At 38.5% G+C, this 23288-nt stretch overlaps 1 protein-coding gene across 3 annotated transcripts in view; it reads right to left on the bottom strand.

Annotated features, from left to right (window-relative positions):
* The window catches only part of LOC138513763 (olfactory receptor 5AP2-like), a 458684-nt gene that overhangs the window by 175979 nt on the left and 259417 nt on the right, over window positions 1-23288 (bottom strand). Inside the window, exon 2 of one of the 3 annotated variants that reach the window (XR_011281813.1) lies at window positions 14372-14461. The exons of the other annotated variants lie outside the window; for them this stretch is intronic. The gene's annotated coding sequence lies outside the window, so the exon portion shown is untranslated. Of the gene's footprint in view, window positions 1-14371; window positions 14462-23288 lie in introns of those variants that run through there. 3 annotated transcript variants of the gene reach the window in all.

Here is a 23288-nt window from a genome sequence, read left to right as displayed (position 1 = left end):
TTTTCTCATTAGCCAAATGCAGAAATGCTGGATTCAAGGCAAACAAAGAGATGCAGAGCAAGCTTGCAGATGCTTATTGCAACTGTCCCTATGAAACTACAGGATCACATAAGGAGCCTGGAAGGAACAAACATAACTAACCTATGGGAAACATAGCATGGTATAGATATGTAGAAATCATAGTATAAGTATATTGAGGATTATATGAGGCCACAAGCCGCAGGACGAGAGACAGGGAAAGCAGAACCAAGCTGGACAGAAGAGCAGCCCAGGGCTCGAGCCAAGGTCAGAGATAAGCAGCACATTCCAAACCTAAAATGACAAGAGGCCATCTGCAGATAAACTGAATAAATCCTCTTAAATTGCAGACCAGAAGAGCTTGATTTAGTGGTCCTCAACCATGTGATGGAGCTTAGGGAGACAATGGTCATTCACCCATGGTGGGAAGACGAATGGTTCTCTGCAACACAGACATGAAGTGAAACATGGAATCGTTAACAATGTTGCAATGCTGAGGGCACTCTCACAGGCAAAAGTGGTGCTACTAACAGTTACCTTGGGAAAACAAAGTCATTCTCATCACCTTGAGAAGGTGCACAGAGTGCTGAGAACAGTGCTGGGTCCAAAGCCTGGGGAAACCAGTTACAGCCAATCAGGGAGCAGAAATCCAGGGGTGGATGGCAGAGGGCAAGTGCCAATGGTAATCCTGCATCCCTGCAAAAATGTAATAGATAGTTTCTGGGGGAAGGGGCAGGCCAGCCTCCTGACATGTGAGGGCCAATCAACCAAGATCTATAGGTGCTATTCATAAGGGATGCCACCCATGCTGTGATGCAGGGGGGCAACAAAATGGCCCGACACTGGCTCAGGGGTGGTGATTCTGGGAATTTCTGAATGTCCTGTGTGATCCCTGTCAGTTTGTGTAATAAACAACAGTTCTAACTTGCCATTGGCTGAGTCCTCCGTTTGTGTTCTGGGGAGGGTTGTTTGGCCCATAGTAACCCCCATTCCTCTGGCATACCTAAGCCAACAACATGTTTCCAGAAACTCAAAAATTCCATAAGTATTGCACCCATTCTAGCAACCCCTGGTTCATAAAATAATTGTACTTGTTCTCCCATTCTAATGACCAGGTCATGACAGCAGTGTTGGTTTAGCAAGCATCCATGGGACGCAAACCCCAACCATAATATAGTGGCATATTAGATTCAGTGATGCAGTGTCAATTTCCATGTGAACAGGCACTGACCACTGTTGCCTTTGCCATTGAAAAATCCTCAGCATTCACTATGGGTTGCTCCATGACATTATTTGTAGAGCAAGCCGTGTTTGCAATTCTTGAGCGATCTAAATCCACTCTAACCACACAAAGGGCCTCTGCATGTGTAGTAATTCTGTCAAGCCCTCCCATTCACATTGTGATGTGTCACACAGTGAACCCTGCCACGTTTATTTCACGTATATATGTACAGCAAGCTGAGGAAGTGCATGATTGTGTCACAAACGAAGGCCCTGAAGATGATTTTACATGAGCAAGGGAGGATGTACTTGATGACGGGGAGGTCCTCTTTGTTTATGGGCCATTGTCGATTGATCAGGAGACTGGCAAGAGACACACAGGTGCAGCAGTGGTATGCCTTATGGCAAGGAATTTGAGCTTGTACTGAAATAAAGGTGCCAACACACTTTTCTGCCCAGGCAGCCGAACTGATTCCCTTAATTGAAGCATTAGAGGCATCCCAAGGATGCTTAGTGAGTATACATTCTGACTCTGCATACAAGCCTACCACTGTACATTCAGGATTGTCCAGATGGAAAAGGTGGGGATTTTGTACACTGTGCCAGCTTTGATAAAACACTCAGGTGAGTATGCATGTGATTGTCTAACCTTACAAATCCAGTCCTGGAAGCGCCATGACAATATTGTGGCATTAGTGATAATTTTACATTTAAGCTGGTGATATTTAACAGCATGAGTTTTAGGTTAATGGAGTATGTATACGAAGCAGTTGCTGTGGAATATAACACGAAGGGGGTGAGAACATTTTTTTGCATACCATCTTGGAGGAGGTTTTTTTCACCAAGAGATATCATAACCATATTTCTTTTCAGATGGTGGGGATAAAAACAGTAGGGTTTGACATGTTTTCATTTCTGTACATTTTTCCAGCCTAGTGTCTACATACATTTGATCACAGCACGATGAGAGATGTTTGGATAGACTGAATTGATGTATCTTGGGCACTATTTCTTGTAGTGTCTTCCATTACCATGTACTTTGTGTTGGATGTGGTTCTCTTAAGTGAAGATGAGGCTGTTGTGGTATTTAGTCATTGAAATGCCATCATTATTCATGATTATTACAGCCCTCTTCCATGGATTTCTTCATATTGCAGTGTGTGGCCAGTAAAGGCTGTTTCAGAGATTTGGGGTCTTAATAACAAAGACTGGGGATTGAAAATCCATACAATGGGAGAGACCATGCATAATGAGCACGTACCCATTATCAAATGCTTGCTTGTTGCAGCAAGCATTAGACAGATTGAACACAGGTAATTGTTTTATTTTGTGTTTAAGCAATCATATAATGCATGCATTCCGGAATATGCAACTTGTTCCTCTTTTTATTGATTTAGTGTTAGAAATGCTGCTGACAATTGAGTCATCTTTTGAATTCCACAAAAGTGTCTGAAATCACTACATCATGCACGGTTTATCCCCTGATGAATGTCCAGTGTTATTAAGTTGTGTATAGGGGCTGAAATATGTAGGGCCATTTGACAACACAAGTGGGATCAGTTGTATATGTGTTTGATGTTTTATTATGTTGTTATATTAGTTGATTTACAGCTTGCGGAACTGCAAATGTTTATGTTTTTTTATTGTTTCTCATATGATTTTGGGACTTTCTTTGTGTATTTTGTTGCATTGATGTCTATTTGTTAGACTTTAAAATATATCCTTGTAATTAACAAGTGGGCATTGATTAAATTAAATACATTATTGTATATTGTACATGTCACACGTTAAATCATCAATACTTTCAGGATTTAATCTGCTTTAAACTTTAAGATGAAAAGGACATAGATAGTTTTGTTTTCAAACACATCTTTACTTTTCTTGTTTATACTTACACTTTGAGTTGTACCCGGATGGTAGCAAGGGATACCCCTTGTTTTGTGGGTGTTTCTGGGATCGATACCAATAAACCGGGAAATGTCCCTATCAACAGTGAACAAAAATTCCAACCATTGGTTGTCTTTATTTATTTTTCTTGGCCAAAGTATGATACTGTTGGGCAGAACAAATGTGTTTTTCTTTGTGCTGTGGTTGTGTTTCTCCTAAATTCTACTTGCACTCACTTGTACAGGGCTAACAGCAGAACACTATTGTGATTGCCATCAATCGAGTGTGTCAGCGTTTCTTGCATGTTCCTATTACCGGGCCTGAAGGAAACCGTAGTGGTTCACTTGCATCATCATCATATTCTGAAAAAGAGGACAGAGCGGAGTGCCCGCACTTTGCCTTTTCCTCACTTTCAGCACCATTGCCAGCTTCTTCTGAAGGGATTGTCTTATCTGCAGTCACAGCTGCAACATCTGTTTTTGTTAATGCTTGCCCCTCGTTCTTTCATTATAACTAACCACACAAGATTGTCTCCAGCACTTCAGCGCCATTCTCCTTCTTTCAATCACAATTCAAACCAGATGATGCATTGGGCTCTATGTCAGCTGCACTTACTTGTTCACTATTTTTTGCAGTACTAATGAATGTATGAGACCCAGCAGATTATGGTTGCAAAAGTATAAATGTTTGAAGACCTTTGATGTGTTGATCCTAGAATGATAGACCACACTGCTGCTGCACACTTCCGTGCTTTCTCCAACTTTCTCCATTGTGGGCATTTTGGGGTGTGTCCTCTTACGAAAAAAGAATTTTGATTGATTGGTCCACCTGCATGGAATAAATATATAATTGTGCATGTGCTAAGCCTGCAATGCATGCACTTGTTTGCATTTCCAATACCGCTGGGTTTGTTAGGAAGGGAAGAAACCTAACACAGAAATGGAGCAAACAATGTATTTTCAGAATATATATGGAGTGTGCAATTATAAAATGCTTCTGGGAATCAGTTACAAAGGGTCTGAATGGAATGCTTGACTGAGACCTCTTAATTGGGAAACATTAAAAATTCAGCCTACCATATTTTATGGTTTGTATGGTTGATTCCAGAATCAGATCTTCTAAGGTGCCAGTATTTCTGGGACCTGTATGTTTGAAAGTGATATTACATGGCCACGGTAGTGGCCATGTAGTTATGGTTAAGTTGCTGATTCCATAGGAAGAACACTTTTTGGGCGGCTTATAACTTCGCTCCCCCTGGACGAATCCTCACCAAACTTTGCAAAAAACGTATATGGGCCACTCTGAATTGTTTTACAAAGTTTGGTGAGGATTCGTCCAGGGGGGGCAAAGTTATAGGGGGGTCCCAAAACTTTTTTTTTCCCATAGACTGAATGGGAAAAAAATGTTGCTCGCGCCTACAGCCCAAACCGCTGGACGGATTTTCACCAAATTTGGACCAGGAGCAGCGGCTTGGTCCTGAAAGTGTGCTTTTGCAAATTTGGTGAAAATCCGTCCAGTAGTTATTTTTTAAATGACTAAAAAGTAGGTACAAAAAATTTGTGATATCTGTGTTCGGACCGCGGACACACTTCCCTGTTCGCTCCCTGGACAGTGTCCTGATTGGCCAATCGGATTGCGTGATGTCCGCGGACATACGACGTGTTCGCTGATTGGACGGTGTTAGATTTTCAGTGGCGCCCGCCATCTTGGATTCGCGGACGTCCACGGATAGCGCGGTGAAAGTTTGTTCTAAATGTGTATTTAGTAGAGCCTGTTGGTGTGTAGGAGTGTTTGGGGAGGATGGAAGGGTATGAGATAGGTTAAATGTTGTGCTTTTTTATGTGGTAGATGTTCTTTGTGTGTTCGATTTGTTTGTGGACATCACGGGTGTTCTGAAATGTTCTAAATAAACTGAATGGGGGGTGTTCTGAGGACTCAATATGTGTCCATTTTGTTCGCAAGTAAGCTGAAACTGTTCTAAGAACACTCGCGGTGTCCTGAAATGTTCGCAAATAAACAAAATGGGGGTGTTCTGGGGACGCTGTCCGTATTGTTCTGTGGCAAGTTGAATGTGTTCTAAGAACACTCGGGGTGTCCTGAAATGTTTGCAAATAAACAAAATAGGGGTGTTCTGGGGACGCTGTCCGTATTGTTCTGTGGCAAGTTGAATGTGTTCTAAGAACTCTCGGGGAGTCCAGAAATGTTCGCAATTAAACAAAATGGGGGTGTTCTGATGACGCTGTCCGTATTGTTCGTTGTCAAGTTGAAATGTTCTAAGAACTCTTGCGTTGTCCTGAAATGTTCGCACGGGGTGTCCTGAAGACGCTGTCCGTATTGTTCGATGGCAAGTTGAAACTGTTCTAAGAACACTCGCGGTGTCCTGAAATGTTCGCAAATAAACAAAATGGGGGTCTTCTGAGGACGCGGTCCATATTGTTCGTTGTCAAGTTGAAAGTGTTATAGGAACTCTCACGTTGTCCTGAAATGTTTGTACATAAACAAAATGGGGGTGTGTTCTAAGAACACACGCGTTGTCCTGAAGTGTTCTAAGAACTCTTGCATTGTCCTGAAATGTTCGTAGGGGGTGTCCTGAAGACGCTGTCCGTATTGTTCGATGGCAAGTTGAAAGTGTTCTAAGAACTGTCTTGGTGTCCTGAAATGTTCGAAGGGGGTGTCCTGAAGACGCTGTCCGTATTGTCCGATGGCAAGTTGAAAGTGTTCTAAGAACTCTCGCGTAGTCCTGAAATGTTCTTACATAAACAAAATGGGGGTGTGTTCTAAGAACACCTGCGTTGTCCTGAAGTGTTCTAAGAACTCTCGCGGTGTCCTGAAATGTTCGTAGGGGGTGTCCTGAAGATGCTCTAAGAACACTTGCGGTGTCCTGAAATGTTCGCAAATAAACAAAATGGGGGTGTTCTGTGGACGCTGTCCGTATTGTTCGTTGTCAAGTTGAAAGTGTTCTAAGAACTCTCGCGTTGTCCTGAAATGTTCGCACATAAACAAAATGGGGGTGTGTTCTAAGAACACACGCGTTGTCCTGAAGTGTTCTACGAACTCTCGCGTTGTCCTGAAATGTTCGTAGGGGGTGTCCTCAGGACCCTGTCCGTATTGTTCAATGGCAAGTTGAAAGTGTTCTAAGAACTGTATCGGTGTCCTGAAATGTTCGTAAATAAACAAAATGGGGGTGTGTTCTAAGAACTCACGCGTTGTCCTGAAATGTTTGTAGGGGTTGTCCTGAAGACGCTGTCCGTATTGTTCGATGGCAAGTTGAAAGGGTTCTAAGAACTGTTTTGGTGTCCTGAAATGTTCGCAAATAAACAAAATGGGGGTGTGTTCTAAGAACACACGCGTTGTCCTGAAATGTTCCTAGGGGGTGTCCTGAGGACGCTGTCCGTATTGTTCGTTGTCGAGTTGAAAGTGTTCTAAGAACTCTCGTGGTGTCCTGAAATGTTTGCAGGGGGTGTACTGAAGATGCTGTCCGTATTGTTCGATGGCAAGTTGAAAGTGTTCTAAGAACACTCGGGGTGTCCTGAAATGTTCGCAAATAAACAAAATGGGGGTGTTCTGAGGACGCTGTCCGAATTGTTCGTTGTCAAGTTGAAAGTGTTCTAAGAACTCGCGCGTTGTCCTGAAATGTTCGCACATAAACAAAATGGGGGTGTGTTCTAAGAGTACACGCGTTGTCCTGAAATGTTTGTAGGGGGTGTGCTGAGGACGCTGTCCGTATTGTTCGTTGTCGAGTTGAAAGTGTTCTAAGAACTTTCGTGTTGTCCTGAAATGTTCGTAGGGGGTGTTCTGAAGATGCTGTCCGTATTGTTCGCTGGCAAATTGAAAGTGTTCTAAGAACACTGGTAATGTCCGCGGACATTAAAAGTTTCCATAGGCCATAGTTGAAATGTTTTACTCTATGGGTGTGATATGCTGCGGTGGTATGCTGCGGTGGTTGTGGCCAGGGCATAGAGTGTTGGGTGTATGGCCACTTGGCCATGCACCCAACAGTCTATGCCCTGGCCACAACCACCGCAGCATATCACATTTATAGTTGCTCATAACTTTGGGTCAAAAACAAATTTATAAGGAACAAAGTTATAGGATACTATGGGTGTGATATGCTGTGATGTTGTGGCCAGGGCATAGAGTGTATAATATACTTACTGTTTGGTTTCTTAGAACACCCCCCCATTTTGTTTATGTACAAACATTTCAGGACAATGTGAGAGTCCCTATAACACTTTCAATTTAACAACGAATAATATGGACAGCGTCCTCAGAACACCCCCATTTTGTTTATGTGCGAACATTTCAGGACACCCCGATCTTCCTGTGAGTTCATAGTGAATTTCACCATTCCAGCACAGTCGTCCAATTGTTGTCTTATTCCATAAACACTATACGTGTTGTCAGGATTGTTTGCTGCATTTCTGTGAAGTACTAACATTTGCAAACACAATGGGTCAGTACTGTGTAAGTAAATGTTCTCAACAATTGGTGGTAATTGAAATAGAATATTCATTGCTACATTTGCGTAGCAACTTACACCAATTATATTTGAGAGTTTAAATGGACCAGGTAGTTCTGTATCTGACTGCTTTTTTTGGAGTTTGTCTTCCTTCTTTGACGAAGTACTTGGTTTACTTTCCCTAATTGGTTCTTTTTTGCTTGTGGTACTTGATGAAGTATTACTTTCTTTTACTCTCTTTGTCTAGGGTAAGACCTTGTGATTTATGAATGTTGACTGTGTATGCAAGAGTTAGAGAAAATCGTTCTTTGCGTACATACATGTCTTTGAAGAGAAGGAATCGAGCTGTTGAGCGTCCTATCCTTTTTACTTCTGAAAGTTTGTCAAAGAGAATATTGACAAACTGAATGTTGTTGTCACGTGGGTATGTTTGAAAGCCAACAACTCTACCAAGTGCTCCATTAACTAGTCCTTGGTCCACGTCAAGGTTACGTTTAAGCATTACTCTGCAATTTAAGGATAATTTTAATATTTTTTCCAACCCAGCTTGAATGGAGATTGAATTTTCTAAACTATTTAGTCTTGTTGTGGCTTGCTCACACATGGGTAGTGTCATACCATGTACGTCTAGTTTGTCTGTGGCGCTGATTTCCATTATTGGTTGCATTTCTTTATTTAACATTGTTTCATTGAATTTGAAACAGCTTGGAAGAGTTGGCATTAAAGCCATACAATTGACATTTTGTGGGCTAATTGTTCCATAACATCTGTAGCACATACATTATCGTCATAAAGTGCCTGAATGTGCCGGGTTTTCAATATTGCTTGTGCTTCTTGAGATAGTATACCAACTCTAATACTTTTTAAGATGTTGGCATAAGTGAAATCTGCAGATTGCTGCATATTTTGTGTTCATTCTCTGTATTTTAAATGTTGTCAAAGGTTGTCATTTCCAATGCTGCCAACAGTTTTACGGCAGAGTTTGTGTCCTAATGTTTTAAAAATAGGCTCACCTTTCACTGGTGTCAATTGAAGATCTCCGAAAACAATAATGTGTTTTCCTGCAAAGAGCTCTTCATAGTTTGTTTTGAGTACTTCTTGTAGTCTGAGGTGAATCAAAGCCAACATTAGGTTGGAGACCATGCTCACTTCATCTATTAGTAATATTTTCATTTTCATTTGTTTTACTACTCTGCATAGTTCCATTGCAGCTTCTGTCGAAAGTTTGTGATAGTCTCATTTGTTTTGGTGTTCTACTGGCAGGAGTAGTAATCGGTGTAAAGTGACACCGCCTATGTTGTAGGCAGCTAAACCTGTGTGGGCAGTGATAACAGCTGACAGTTTGTTGTTTGTCAATTGTTGAAGGAAATTACTGATGATTTTGATTTAGAATGTTTTGCCAGAACCAGCTTCACCACTGACGTACAGTAGTATAGGTTTGTAATTTTGGGAGGTGCATTCTTTGTTTTCATGTTGTACACCACGTGCAGTTTCTTTTGTTACTTCTTGAAAAATGCTACGTTGTTCATTGTTTAGTTTTGATTGTAGTATATTTAAGTCTTCTTTATCTTCATACTGACACATGGGGCCTCATTACACGGTAGGCGGTGAGCCATGGCGCTATTAGCGCCATGGCTCATGCTGGTAAAATACCGGCACCACCTTGGCGGAAAGGGGATTTACCGCCCCATTCCAAGGTTGGAGAGGCGGTAAATCCCCCTTCCACCATTGCCCTTCCCCATTCCCATTCCTGCCCCATAGGGCTCTATGGGAATGGGTAAGGCGCTAATTACGGCACCGTAATTAGCTCCGAGGTCCCTTAGCGGGTTGGATTTTAACACCTGCAAAAAGCAGGCGTTAAATCCCCCAACCAGCAAAGGGACCTCGTAGTAAGGCGGTAAGGATTTACCGGTACCGGTATTTTACCGGTACCGGTAAATCCCTACCGCCATCGGTGTAATGAGGCCCATTGTGTTTTCTACTTCTGTCATAGCTAATTCTGCCTCATTTGTTATTAGTGGCTCTCCCAGTGGTTCTTGGCTTCCTGTTGCAGAAGGTTGACTACTGTCAGGAGTGTCCTTATCTAGTTGGGCCTGGAGTACATTGTTTTGTACTGTCTAAAGTTTACATCAGTTGTAGTGCTTCATTTGCTTTGAAAGCGTCTTCACATGAGTCATAGTTATCTAGTATTTCTTCTTCTTTTCTCCATGGTTTAAAGAGTTGTAGCAGCGACATGTAATATAGTTCTTTATGTTGAAGAGTCTTTAATGACAATTTGATATGATTAATTCAATTTCATTTGGTGAGTTTTACTAAGCTGCCTTCACAATTTGTCACTCTGTATTTACCTTTTTTTTCATCGGGTTTTATATTATTTTTGTATGGGAAGTTTTGGGCTATGTGGTATAGACACATGGTTTCCAAAGTGTTACTTCTGTTTGGGTAGTGTGTGTCCAGTAAATTGTTTTTTAAAATGTCTTGGCTGTTGGGATCATGTTTGGCTATTGCGTCTATATCTTCGTATGTTTTTAGAACTCTTTTTCTAGATTTAGCAGGACCAAGACTTAGCCATACTATATTTTCAGATTTTCCATACAGACCAGTACCAGTTAAACGATCTGCTGCTTCATAGGAGCCACATTCTCTATGGGAGAGCATTTTTATGCCCAAGCTGTATAATTTCTGAGACATTGGGCCTCATTACGAGTCAGCCGGTCGAGAAATAACGGTGTCGGTAAACCCGCCACCACCGTTGTTTCCGGACTGGCTGATCTCGAGTCCTGCAGGCGGGAGATGTCACTCCCACCAGTCTGACCTGGCGGGTTTAACTCCACCCGCCTGCAGGCGGACATGGAAACACCGGCACCATTAAAGCATGGTGCCAGTGTTTCCACTTCCCCATTCCCACGGAGTCCCATAGGACTCCGTGGGAATGGGGATTAACAGAATTCCGCCACCGGAATTACTGGGTTCCCGGGGTTGTAATGCCCCGGTGATTTCGGCAATCACGGAGGCAGAACGGTAATACGAGTCCGGCGGTAACCTGATGGAATTTCCAGCAGGGTTACTGCTGGACTCGTAATGAGGCCCATTGTTTTGTCTGATGACAGGTCATTCCAGAGGTCTTGGAGCTCTGTTTTATCTGCTTTTGTTTAGTATGCTGTAACATATCGTGCAACTGCAGTGGAATTGTCTGCATTGTACTGCACATCTATGTTTGCATTCCATAAGTGGGCAATGATTGCACTGTAATCATTGATATATTTTTCTTCATCTTTTCTTTTTACGTAATATGTATTTTTAGGTGATTTACCTTTAACACTATGTCTAACTGAAGACATGAAGTTGTTCACTTGACCTGTTTTTGTAACAGGGTCTAGGGAAACCAAAGCGGCATTTGGTGTAGTATTTCCCTTTGTTTTTGTATTTGCGACAACAATATTTGCCACATTTGTGTCTTTGAAATTGTAAAATGTGTGCATGAAGATCACTATTTGTTGCTCCTGATGGAATTTGACAAGTGGTATATTTTTCAATAAACTGTAAAACAGTGGCATCACTGTCCTGACCGAATTTAGGAGCATCTTTAATCCATAAAAGCATGTGGATATGTGGTGCTCTTCTGGCTAGGTATTCTTTTCTCCAAAAGAAGTGTTGCACTTCTTTGAGGGGAGGAGTAGTTTCATTACAAATAAAGTGAAGCATAGCAATGAAGCGATGATCAAAATATCTAGACACATTAACAGGATCTAGAGAACAAAGTTCTCCAGGTGTTAGTATATCTATGTTTATTTTGTTTTGTTTGATATGCGTAGGAAATCATGTAAACCTTCCCATGCATATTCTGCACAACTTAATGTAACACACCAAATGGATGGGCCAAGGTTTCTTATCATACAACGTACATCTCCATGACGTCGAAACCAGTACTCTTTAGTACCACACATATTTGCTAATAGATTTGTAATATTTGTTTGTAAAAACTCATCTTTTTGTTGCACTTTTTGTAATAATTGTGTAGCTAACATATTTTGAAAGTGGGATCCTGATTTTCATGTGTGTGCAACTCCGTAACATAAAGTTGTTAGTTCACTTTCAAAGAGTAGGTGGAATATGTATTACACATTTTGTCTAAATCTGGGATCTTCAGAATACATCGGTAATGAGCGGTATTCTGATGCTGTTATTTGAATAGGTCTATCATCGTACCTTCCTCCTTTGCCAGTAGGAAAGAGTAGAGGAAAAGCACGTGCTTCTATACTTTTTTCCCATATGCTGATTGGTGATCCTTTTGTTTGATGCATTTGGTACGTTTCTAGTGCATCTTCTACAGTGTCATTAGAGTGCAATGGGTGAATTGTATAATGGTCTAAAGTATTGTAGCAGGATCTAGGAGTTCAAATTGACCAGATTCTTGTGTCTCTTGAATTATTTCAGTGGTATCCTTCAAGATTTCTTCAATATTAATTTCTTTGTAGTATTCATTATTGTATTTTAGATATTGCAAGGCTTGTCTAACTTTATGTAAATCTACCAGTTGTTGCCACATTTTTTGTCTTTTGTAGGTACACCATTTACTAAGATAATTAAAGATTGCTCCATTGGACGTTGCACTCCTAGAGTGTGCCTATTTTCTTTTAGATCTAATGGTAAATACACTACTTTTCCCCGAATACCTTTCACTAATTCAGAGGGAGGTAATTTTGCTGTTTTTGGTTGAAGGCGTATTATTGCCTGAAAGTGGTGCACTGTTTGAATTATGATGCTCTCATATAAATTGAGTTGTTGTAGGGGTTTTGGTAGTGGAAATAATTCCAAATTATTTGTGATAGCACGTGAAGGAGTTTGGTTGTTGTCAAGTTTTGTAGTGCAGTAACTGCAAAGTATTAAGGGGTCAGTTATTTCGTATTTGTTTTCTGCTATAAGGTAGAAAGCTAATTCAAACCATTTAGAATCTTCGTTGTCTTCTATTTTGTATGTTAGGTCTACAGTTTTTGTGTTACTTTTATAAAAAGTTCTACGGCAACATACACACACATTGTTTGGTAGTTCAACAGATGTACTTTTAAATTTCAGTATTTCTTTTTTGTATGTGTGTAGTAGAAGGTTGCCATGCATAGAATTGTTGCTAATTTGCTTTAAAGCTATTTCATTCTGTAAGTGGCTTTCACTTCCAAAATATTTTTTCTGGATATAGTTGATTTCGTCAAGTAGGTCTTTTGCTGTACCATGTAGAAGAATGTTATTTAAATTAGCTAGTGCTAAAGCAGGACTTTTAGCATAGTACAGTTTATAGACTAGATTTATTATAGTTGAATGATGTGTTGATATCATTTTGATATAATGGAAGGTGGTTTTGCAGTAGGTCCTGAAATGCAGGCCAATGACTGTTCTTCTAGTCCTGTGTACTTGCGCACTGGACAGGTATCCATATTTTGCAGTAGTTTAATTTTGATTTTGTCTTTGCTTTTCACATATTGATTGAGGAATTGGCGTAAAGACTTGAAAGTTTTTCTGGGAATGTTACACATTGACGTGCATGGTCATTTGTATACTAGACGTTCTGATTCAGTTGAATGGAGAGGTAATTCTAAGTTTTCTGGGGATATTTTTGTAAGCAGTATTTCTTGTTCGATTATGGTATTACTAACTTTTTCATAACCTCGTCTGCTGCTATGTATGGCAATTGTATTTGTTTGCTTTTGCTTGTATGCTTCTTCATTAAAGTATGGTTCTGTGCTCGTAGTGTGACTCCACTCAGCTCCACAGATACTTAAGAAGTTATTTCTGTTGACATTTCGTTCATTGAGAAGTCTTTTTTGTAATTTAGTCATTATTTTTATTAGTGGTTTCATTTTGTTTAACACTAAAATAAATAACTTTCTTTTGAGAAGGATTGCACTGTCTATCAACGCTTCTAAGATTAATTTCCTACAATAGTTTTTAAGAGTTGAGGCTGATTTGTCTCCTGTTTTTATAAGATTTTGAAAGACTATGTGACGGAACATTTTTGCTAAAATACTTTTTTGGGTATGCTTACTTTGCACTATATCAAGATTTATAGGAGCAGTTTTATCTGTAGTGGTAGCTGATTTTTTGTTAATTGTTTTGTGGTTTGTTTTACATTTTGATAGAGGATGTAAAGTTTCTGTACTTGAAGCTTGTTTTGTTTCGCTAAATGACTGTATTAGCTGTTTTGTTTTAACTTTTTTTACAAATTCTGCTAGAGATGGATGCTTGTTTTGGACAATTCTATTTTCATTTGCTCTGCTTCTCTGTTGCTTTCTACGGACTTTTTTGGTAGGCATTCTTTAGGGTCTGTTGAAAAAAATAAAGAAGGTATGGGTTGGGGTGTTCTTCATGTATGTGTGCTGTGTGCATGAGTGTCTGAGTAAGATGATAAAGATGTTTGTAATGGTGTGTGATTGTGCATTGGGCAACTACAACTAGTTGGGATGGGTATTCTTGAATTTATGTGCTACTAAACTGGGGTTCAAATGACAGTAGAAAGTAAGTTAGTGGTGTGGAGAAGTACAAATAGTAAATCTAATGGTATACAATTAAAACAGTTGTTTGTTCTATAATATCAAAATTCTAGGGGATGAGTTGGGTCATTTGTGTGTCGAAAAATAGGAAATTGTGTGCCATTTTACCTGTAAATCTCTGTTTAAGAAATGGGGATTTGTAGACCGAATGGTGCACAATCTCTATTTTTAGGCACAGAAATAGCATGAATTAATCTTACAGTGTGTTTGAATAATAGTACAAATAATATGGTGGTATTCAACTTACTTTTTTTCTGAAATGAGCAGATTTCTTCTTAGTTGTTCTTTGTACTTCAAATTCGGCTGCTTCTTTTCAGGAGAATGGTCTTCACTGCAATTGTAAAGGAAACAAATTAGTAATTGTGTTTGTATATAGCACTGTTTTTAATTTAGACATTGATTTTTTTAATTGACATTGACCCTCAGCTCCTTCCTCAAACCATGAAAACTATCTTATTCACATAAGATGCGTTGAACCAGTTGAATACATATCATATGTTCTTAATGCATACACTGTATTGTAATGACTAGTAATGACTAACTGTACCAACCAAAATATAATTTCTATGCCTTGTGGAATTCATAATGTACCACTGAATACCACTATTTCTGTAACTAAGCTCTTGTAAGTAACAGCGCCTCAATGCCATGGGCTGCTTGCGCACTATATAAATATAAGTAAATAAATAAATACATTAATACATTTTTATGTTTTTGTACAAGTATTGTTGTTTGATATTTGAACATACTGTGTGCATGCAATTTTGTTTGAGTATGTTAACTCTTCATATTGTACTTTAAATATGTTAGTTCAACATGCTTTGAAAATTTGTGTGTGAAAAGAAATTAAATAGCAGATAGGTTTGGAAGTGACAGTTGATTTTAGGAGATGGAAAAAAAGACAGTAAATTCATTTTATAGATTATACAAGCTAAACGTCAGTTAATCTGTTTATATGAATCTATAAGAATTGTACATGTACTATACAGAAAATATGCATACCTGTAGTTTGTGTTCATGCATATGGATATGCATGCAGCTGCAAGTAGAAATCTTGGAGACTTGTACAGTATTTCTTGTAGAAGGTGCTTTCCAATGATATGACACTTGTACTCAGAGAGATTAACAATATATTTGAAGTGCTGTACTATGATGATGCAGTTAGATGTAGAGGTCTTGGATGTGATTGGTGGATGGTCATGCGACTTCCTAGCTATATCCAATGAGAGAATGGCACAGAAAGTGAAATGGAAATGGTAGAAGGACTGTCCATGTTACGATATGTCTGCGGACATGGCAGTAGTCCGCATACATCGGCTGTTACATCCGGGGATTTTGGGTTGGGGAGCCATGCAAATGAGAATGAGCAGAGAAAGGGATTGGTCAGGAAAGTTTAGTGGGTGTGTTGTGCCAGGAGAGAGTTTCTCAGGTACACTTTTTGCTGAGAGAAGAACAGATAGCTATGGCTGTGTGTTTCAGAAAACAGATTGTTTGGATTTTGGGAGACTTGTGGATACATTGGTTGAAGGTGCATGCAGAAAGCTGTGGAGTAGCTGTAGATCTTGGATTCCCACATGTGGAAGTGCACTGGCATGGGGAACGTGGAATTAAGTGGTTGGACTTGCTACCTCTCTGTGCTACTTTGGAGACAAAGCAACATCCAGACATAATTGTAATTTATTGTGGGGGAACAGTTTAGGACATGTGTCTGGAATGTCTTTGCAATTTGCAACGAAAGAAGGACTTGGGAAGGTCATGGACATGTTTCCAAATTCTCAAGTAAATTTTTCACGGATTGCACAGAGACAAATGTGGCTTTGTTCTTCTTCATTTGGTCCACAAATGGAGAAAACAAGGCGCAATGTCAATAAAACTGTTTGTGCCTTTCTAAGAGATTTTGGCATGTCCTCTTTTCACAATGAAAATATTATGTTTCGTAGTACATACATTTTTCGCAGAGATGGAGTCCATCTTACTTATGCTGGCAATCAGATTTTTCTGAGAAATGTACAAAATGCATTGCAACCTTTTTTTGAATTACAGCATCCATTTGGTAGTAGGTGTTGAGCATTTCAAATTTTTCAAACACAAACAAACACCACCAAAATGCTCTTTTCATAGCCACCACGTCCTCCCAGATAAAACTGCAATGGTTATGATAGGGCAGCACTCCAAAATTTTAGATGTTCACGAACTGTCCGCGGACTTCTAAAAAATACACAGGTCCCTGCTTCATTTATTTTCATTTCTATTTTTTAACTGTGAAAGGCGGCTCTGAAAAGAGCCTTTTTTATTTTTGTTTTTTTATACACGACACACTAGGAGAGGGGGGAAACCAACCACGGGGATAAGAAAGGGCAAGTGGAGAGAGGAAGATGTAGAGCGGGTTTTACTTGGGTAGTGAGCAGATCCTCTCGTGCTCTGAGACGATAGCCTCAAAAGCACTATTTACGAACATTTTAGGACACAGCCTGTGTCCTTAGAACAGTTTCAACTTGCCTGCAAACAATACGGACAGGCATAGCGTCCTCAGGACACCCCCATTTTGTTTATTTATGAACATCCCAGGACACTTGATGTGTTCTTAGAACAGTTTCAACCTGTCTACGAACAGTACGGACAGGTATAGTGTCCTCAGGACACCCCCATTTCGTTTATTTACGAACATTTCAGGACACAGCCTGTGTTCTTAGAACAGTTTCAACTTGTCTGCGAACAATACGGACAGGCATAGCGTCATCAGGACACTCCCATTTTGTATATTATGAACATTTCAGGACACCGTGTGTGTTCTTAGAACAGTTTCAACTTGCATGTAAACATCACGGACAGATATAGTGTCCTTAGGACACTCCCATTTTTGTTTCTTTACGGACATTCCAGACACCCGCGCTGTCCGCGGACACCTGAACTGCTTTTTTAAAAAAGACAAGAAATGAATTAGGACACAATATAATAATTTTACTTTATTTTATATGGATGTTAAATTTATGACAGAGAAGGTGAGGCAGAAACTGAAACAAAAACAGGAGAATTGGGGGTTTCAAGAGGATTTATATGAGGTGAAGAAGGGATGGAAGTCTCATCAAAACGTTTTGGTTCATGGGACAATGGTATGTAGTTGTTTGTTTCAAGTGGTCCTCCACAAAGTTTTTTTAAATTGTTAATATTTGCCATGAGTAGGTCCATTTGTTCTTCTATGTGCTGAAGAGTCTTATCCAATACTGCTTTTTCGTTAGTATTTTCAATTTGTGTATGGTCTGTACAAAAAAAATCTATATGTTAAATGTATATAAAATAATATGTATTAATTGGTTTATATAGTAAAGTGTCTACCATTAGGTTCACTATCTTCAGACATTTCCTCATGTGGGAAATGCTCCTCTAGCCACTCCAGAGTACTAGACATTACTGTGAGAAAGAAAACATAATATCACTTTTTTTGTATCTAATACAGAAAGTTTACAAATATATGAGTAAAATGCAGTACACTTACTAGCTTCTGGTAAGGTGTGTTCTGACTGATCCGTAGATCTGCTGTTGCTCTTAGTTGTGGAGTTTCTGTGAGGTAATCATGCTCGAAGACTATCTTTCTTCTTTTGGTATATTCCATTTTAGAACATATTGTATTTAAATGAATGGTTAGTTTGTTATATATATGGATTACAATTCTTATTTATTACTACATATAATGTGTATGTGTGCTGGTTTGTGAATTTGTAAAATGTTCATATGTTATGATATAACAATTAAACATACCCCCCAGACTTTTTGGGTAGTGGTGCTGTTGACCGCATATGTCCGCGGACATTAAAAGAGTTTGCAGACATCAAATTCAGTAGAGGGGGTTCAGTATGTTCTATGCTACTTGTACATAAAGTCAGAGTTATTATTGTTAGGTTGCGCTACTAAAAACCTATGAAATTCAGTAAAAAAACTTTGTTAAAGGGATGTTATGGTTAAGTTGCGCTACTAAAAACCTATGAAATTCAGTGAAAAAACTTTGTTAAAGGGACGTTATGGTTTCAATTAAAACCGAAAAACCCCTGAAATTCGCCAGTTATGGTAAGTTAAGCAACCATAACTCGCACCACCACCGTGCACTGCTAAGACTAACACCCACGACATCAAAGATGACATCACAAATGTCATTGATGACATCACTGATGACATCACATGTCTGCCTCCCTCTTTTTTCCTTTACTGATACATCTAGGCCACATGGTTTTCTTCAGTAACAGTCAGGAACTAAAAATTGTAAACGTACTATATTTGTAGACTTATCCTTCAAGTATGTTATTACAGTAATTCTCTTAGGGTCCAGTTATATCATATGAAACATATACATAGGGGAAGACACAAGCTTGAAAGACAGCAATCCTTTCTGTGCATGAAAATAATCAGTAGAGTTATCAGCACTTTCTGATAGTTCTGTTGTTTTTTTATAACTATACTATACTTTCCCTATATATGTTCATATTTGTAGACATTGTACTCACACTACTTTCCTTAGGGTCCAGTCACATCATGTGATATATATACATAGGGTAAATAGCAGCTTTGCAACAGAGCAACCATTTATTAGCATAAAGATAATCAGTTAGGTTATGAATTGTTTCTGCTACTACTTCTGCTTTTTTGCTTACTTCACTTTCCCTTTATATACACATATGTGTATGCGTTATTGTGTCTTTGTGTTTTGTCTGTAATAATGCAATTATGTAATATGTGGGTTTTATTAGCTACTTATTACATATTTCACAGTACACACAACTCTAATAAGAAAACAGTGTTCATTTCATTATTCAACATATTAACATTATGAATATTATACTTTCGTCATGTATGCTGCACACAATGCCTAGCTTTCTGCATGAGTAGCTTAATATACTGGATAGAACTTCATAATAGAAGGCTATTTATATCAATGCATTGCTTAATGCACTAATTAGCTCATGATATTCATTCCAATGATCCTTGACACTTGTTTCTCAACATTATAATAAGAATCCCTTATACAGACATTTAATGAAAAGTAAATTCATATGTGATGTCATCAGTGATGTCATCAATGACATTTGTGATGTCATCTTTGATGTTGTGGGTGTTAGTCTTAGCAGTGCACGGTGGTGGCGCGAGTTATGGTTGCTTAGCTTACCATAACTAGTGAATTTCAGTTTTTTTTTTTCGTTTTACTTGGAACCATAACATCCCGTTAACAAAGTTTTTTCACTGAATATATATATATATATATATATATATGTATATATATATATATATATATATATATATATATATATATATATTATATATATATATATATATATATTTTATTGCATTTTGGCTTGAATAAAACCTTTCACAAAAACGAGTTTAACAATAAAATATACATTAATTTTGAAAAAGAAAAACATAGACATTATAGACAAGTGTTTCAGTTAATTACTGGTCATGTAAAGAAAAACAAAAAGAGAAAAAGAACAATCAACACCATCAAAAATCATGATATCTCTAGCTTAGGATCCAGTTAAAATTATACAAAGCATAAACATACATTTTCTATGTAATTTTCCTTTTTCTGTTCTTAAAAAGATGGCTCTTAAAATTGGATCAAAAAATATGTAAGATAGGTCAGTATGTTGCCTAACCCTCTGGTTTCTGCCTCCAAGACTATAGAGGACCTATGGGTCAAGCATTCTCGCGGTGTTTCGATCGAATCAAATCACTGGAGTTTAACTTTGGCCTTTCATGGTTGGAGAATCAAAGGTCCATCTCCAGCTCAGCTTTAGCAGCCATTCTCAGCAGTTCTGAGACCATTCCCCCACTGCATTATCACAGGATAAATCCATGGCTGCTTTGATGGTACTTAAAAGAGAGCTCCCATCACCCATGAAGCACTTTCTAAATAACGAGAGGGCTTTCCAACTGGCACTCAATTGCAACGACAACAGACCTAACTCCCACTGTATCAATTGGATTGGGAACATTTTGGAAGTGATAAACACTTTTTTCCGGTATAGGCCTTCTATCCTATTGCAGATTGTTTTAGGGATACAAAGAGCTATTTCTGCCCCATACGTAAGCGTGGGGTTCACTTTGAGCTTAGAGAATAGTAGTTCTGGGTCCACGGAAAATCAACCATATTTCGTATGGGTAGCCATCCCCTGGGCCGCTATAGATTGGGCCTTCAATTTCAATATAGAAATATTATGCAAGTCTTTTCTGTTCGTAGTCATAGTAAAGCCCAGGTATCTATAGGAGCCTACACAGGCAACTCGTTCATTCTCTATCTGCCACCTAAAAATTATTCGTTTAATTTGATGTTGAAGCCTTAAGGATCATAATATTGGACATCTTGACATACTTTAGACAATTTTTCTCTGAGAATGAATGCAGTGCATTTAATAGTCTATACAATTTTAAAAATGAATGGATTTTTAATTGTTAAATAAGTATATGCAAAAGTTTTGATTCCAGCCAAAACGCAATAACAAAAAAAAGAGATATTGAGATTTTTTCATGAAACTGGATGTGAACACATGCTTTTTTAATTAAACTATGACAGGTATTTGTAGGCCTTGTGCATAATATTCCTCTGGAATATAGCAATCTTCTCTTGTTATACCCAGATATGCTTAATTCTGCCTGACGATGTTGTAATTAATGAAGCATATGTTGTTTTTATCCTCACGTCTTGGTGTAGCAGCTATTAGAATCATATTCTTTCTACTTTTCAGTGTTTTGGTCTGGTGCAATGAAGAAATATGTAATTGTACACAAGCTTAGACAATCCACTGCATGATATATGAGTGAGATGTGGATAATAATCTCCTTATTGTTGCATTCTCACTTTTAATGAAAGATCGCCATCTAGACATGGTTTGTGTCGTCAGTGCAAAGTCACTCTTCAGCAGTGCAAATTCTATTTGAACCGGGCAAATATTCCATGAATCGGGCCCATGTCACAGTTGAGTATTGAACCTATAATTCCCTTTCCATATTCTGAAGACAGGAACGGTGAGTCTGTTTTACTGAACTCCACATTAGAAAGTGAAAGACGTGTTCTTGCTACAAGGTGAATGCCGCTAAGTGAAGGAGTTTCTTTATGCTTAGGAATTTTAGGGTTTCTTTTTTAGGGTGATTAGTGAGCTAATGCTATTCTGTTTTTCCTTTTTTAGTGAATAGCGTCTGTAAAAGATGCTTTGCTGGATACATTGGTCCAGCCACATGAGATAAAAGAAGATAAAAGGAACTATGATAAGGGAAATACGTGAAAATAGCACATTTGCAAGCCTGCCCACAGGTGAGCGTAGGTAGAACTGGACTTCGCTTATTTTCGAGATTGCGACCATGTTTCCTAGTTGCAATTTTGCTCTTTTTGATGCATTTTGTAGAAATATACGACATAAGGCGATACAATCTAGATATAGTGATTAAAAAAGAGATTTTGGACCATGAACCAAGGTAGGGATTGGTATTTCTTTCCAAGCCCCTAACCAAATATAATTATAATTTGGTTGATTTAGTGGTTAATATTTAAGATTTTTTGTTGTTGTTTTTTGTTCTTGCAGGTGAGAAAATACCTTCTATCGAAAGGGTCACAGAAGAATGTTTTGCTGATCGGAGTACTGTGGAATTCTATGAGAAAAACAATATCCCTCCTGGGGAAAGTCTATGGTATTAGTATACAGTTTGGGACAGAACATACGCATGTCAGAGGTATAATCTATAGGGAATAAACGTGTTGTGTGTGTTTGTACATGTGGAATGAGTTTGTCTATGTGTATCCGGATTTGTTATTTATTTATTTACATGTATTGTACTGATGTTTGCCAAATGTTTAGAGATACAGTAGTGAGATGAATTGTGGGAGATTGATGTATTTTTTAAAGGATTTTTTTTTACAAAAAAGAAACATTTGTATTAAATAAATACATATATGATATATTTTTTAATTGTGTAGCTGCCTTTTGGATTGGCTCTAGTATTAGGAGTACTAAGTTGTGTATCATGTTAGAATTGTTAAAGCTGTTAAACAACATCAAAAGGACTTTATCAATAACAGCTTTGTTTGTTTTCTTGCATTTAGATGCCAGTTTTCTTTAGCTTTTCCTTCCAGCTGTCCTACTGGGGTTTAGTTTGTTAGGAGTAATACAGGAATATGCAAGAAATACAAACATAATAATGCCAGAAATGCATAAATTAATTGTAGTAATCCAGGCAAAAAACCATAGTGACAAAAAATAATATTGATCAGAAATTATAATGATTAAAATGAATACAAAAATAGTAGTAATTCATGAAAATACTCCAGTGACAAAATAATGAGTGATCTGAATAGATGTGAGGACCAATTAGTTTGCTCCAAATGCTAGTTCAAACTAATGATCTCACCCCATATTAGAAGTGAGTTGAACCATTCACACACCTGCCACAATTTTCCCTTCCTCTCTGCCACTTTTAAACTCATTTCTCAAACAGCTACCCCTCAGTATAGGGAAATACTTTCAAAGTGTGAATGGTGTTGTGATATCCTAAGTGGTGATTGGATTTTGCAAGAACATCCCTAAAAATGTCATTATTTTGGAAGACCCGTGCACATTTGTAATTCAATTTTTGATAGTGCATGTCAAATTTACGAGACAAACTTCCTCTTCCATGATCACCATTTGAGATTCAGATCATCCAGTGATAACAGAGTAACTCTCATCAACAACATATAGCAAGTACTCAAAGAACTTGACTGCAAAAAGCCAGTCAGACTGTTGTTCATAGCAGTAACCTTCTACACTGAACCATAACATCACCTGCACTGCCCACGCATACAATGGGGATTTATAAGTTAACCTTGTCTTGGTTAACTTAGTTCCTCTATGACAAACACCACCTGTTGTGTAAAATCCTATAATGAAGGGAATCCTGTTATAGTGATGTAGTAGACACAACAGTTGTATTGACCAGACTGAATTGGTGCAATGCCCTTTTCACAAGACTCCCAAAAATATGCTTGAAACCCTCCAATTACCCGCTGACATAGCTGAATGTTTGATCCTCAGTCTCAAAGGACAGATCCCATAACACAATGCTCTTCTAGCTCACAACAGAAACCAAGTGGTATATCTTGAAAAGACCTAACTGGGGTCAGCCAAAATCCTCAT

This window comes from Ambystoma mexicanum, chromosome 12 (genome assembly GCF_040938575.1).
Source record: "Ambystoma mexicanum isolate Mex_15411 chromosome 12, UKY_AmexF1_1, whole genome shotgun sequence".
NCBI lineage: Eukaryota > Metazoa > Chordata > Amphibia > Caudata > Ambystomatidae > Ambystoma > Ambystoma mexicanum.
This window is presented reverse-complemented; position numbering and strand designations above follow the sequence as displayed.